At 48.3% G+C, this 2,343-nt stretch overlaps 1 pseudogene; it reads right to left on the bottom strand.

The window, feature by feature from the left end:
• Window positions 1-292: 292 nt before the first annotated feature.
• LOC119350685 lies at window positions 293-1,744 on the bottom strand (annotated as a pseudogene).
• Window positions 1,745-2,343: the final 599 nt, after the last annotated feature.

Genomic DNA, 2,343 nt, shown 5'->3' with positions numbered 1-2,343 from the left:
ATGTCATGAAAGCTTGTGTCATAATGCACAATATGATAGTTGAAGTGGAGCGACAAACTGGTCGGCAAAGCTGCACTTTTGAGGCAATGGGAGAAAGAGTCACAGTCTCTCGTACTCATGCGGAAGAACTGAGCTGTTTTATTCAGATAACTCACCGGATTAGAAATTTCGATGAACATGATCATCTTAAACTTGATCTAATTGACCATGTGTGGCAAAAGTTTGGAAACGAGTAATCCATGTCTTTGTAATGTAGCTATCAGTAAAAATATTTATGCAATGAGTGATGTAATCCATGTCCTCAACTAGCAGAAAGCAGTAAATAGTTCTTACAACTACAACATATAGCTCACATTACCCTAGGCCGCGAGCAAGGATCTCCTTCTGCTTAGCTTGGTAGAACTGCTTTTGAACATCAGTCATACCACTTGTGTCGATGAGCATGACCCTCTCATCTAATTCAAACTGTCTCCGTGCATCCTCCCTCTTGTTTCGTGCATCCTCATTCTTTTTGAGTGCAATCTCCTCTTTTCGCAATTCCAATTGTTGTGCGTAGCGAGCATTTCTTGCTGCCTCTTTGATCTCATCCTTCTCTAGCTTTGCTGCCCACACAGTTTCTAATGACAACTTGCAAGCACTGTCATTAGCTTTACCTCTCTTGTCCTTCTTCACACCATCAGGTCTTTTCTCATGTTCAAGAGCATCAGTGTGTATCGAGGTAGCATTAGTACGTACTGAGGATGCATCAGCCGGATCATTGGTGGCTGTGCCCAGACTTGCATCAATGGTCTTCTTTTGTTTCTTAAGAGAAGTTTCAACTTCTCTTGCCTGCCACTTTGGATACTTTGAAAACTCTACATAGCAATGCATCAGTGTGAAAGGCTTCTTTTTTTAAGATCCATTTCCTTGAACAAAATGTGTGCATCGTTTGTCTGCACATATAAATATGTTGTTAAAATAAGCACAACACATATAGAATATTGCACATCACATATAGAATTACAAGAAAGGTGCATACCTTTTTTTCTATAGTCCTTCCACTTTCTTGCCTATTTAAAATCTGCTGAAGGCAACCACAAAATTTAGAGGTCTCTTTGTTAATCATTGTGTAACGGCAATTGATTGCATTAGCATTACGCTCCGGCCATGATGATTCCTTGTGTGTGTTGTAGTACTATGAAATTCTATCCCAATAAGCTTCTTGGTTTTGATCTGTCCCAACAATATCCAAACTTGTATTTGCCCATGCTGCTATGAGAACCTTGTCCTCATCACTAGACCAATTTTTGCCTTTGTTGGATTTTCCTTTCTCTGTTATTGCAGAACGATGCTGAGTTGATGGAGTTGCCTGCTCTCCAATTGGACTATCTGGTTGTGTTTGTGTGTAACCAAAACCAATGGTGTCCAAGAAGCTTTGGTCACCATCCATCTGCAAGCAACCAATGCACAGCTTCAGGGATTTAGAGAAAATATTCAGTGGTTCATTTGCATGTCTCTCCCCTGTCTGTCGTTCAGAAACCAACTTCATGGAGGAAGGATCTGCTGCCTCTCCCCTGCCCATCGACCTCACTCCTCCCCCCAAGCCGCAGGCCGCCGGCCTTCCCAGCCCGTCGACCTCCTGGCCGCAGCTAGCGCCGCCCGCACCCCGCACTCCGCCGCCCGCATCCCGCACCCCGCCGCCCGCATCTCGCACCATGCCGCCCGCAGCTAGCGTCGTCCGCATCCCCCACTCCGCCGCCCGCATCCCGCACTCCGCCGCCCGCACGGCCTCCCCACGCGACCGACCTCCTGTCGCCGCCAGATCTAGCTGCAGGGCATGCGGCCTCCCGTGCCCGCCCTCCCGCTCATGAGATCGGCCAGAGAGGAAGAAGTTGTTACCTTGGGCGGCGGCCGGAGAAGAGACGCGATGGCGACCTGGGGGCGAGCTCCTCTGTTCCTTCCTCCGGGCGGGCGCGGGACGAAGCAGCAGGCTGCTTTTCGCGAGCTCACGAGCGTGGCTTGCTCGTGTTTATTCCCACGCCTCGTACCGTCGTGGCCTGGGCGTGGATGTTTACACGCCCTTTTACACGAGTCGCTGGGAGCAGTTTTTTAGCTTGCATCGTGTATATTTGCTATACACGTCCATATAAATGATCCACTAGAGATGCTCTAACATGGCACCACCAGATCGGACGGGGATCCCCTAACCAGTCCATTTCTGCCGATGATATAGGTGCCAGACGCAATTTGGTCCAGATTAGGTCGACCCGTACGTATGGGGTCAGGAGCAAGTTGGTTGGTTCATGCATCCATGGTGGTGTTAGAATGAATGTGGCTAGCTCAGTGGCTCTTTCGGTTGGTTTT

Source organism: Triticum dicoccoides, chromosome 1B, assembly GCF_002162155.2.
Source record: "Triticum dicoccoides isolate Atlit2015 ecotype Zavitan chromosome 1B, WEW_v2.0, whole genome shotgun sequence".
NCBI lineage: Eukaryota > Viridiplantae > Streptophyta > Magnoliopsida > Poales > Poaceae > Triticum > Triticum dicoccoides.
This window is presented reverse-complemented; position numbering and strand designations above follow the sequence as displayed.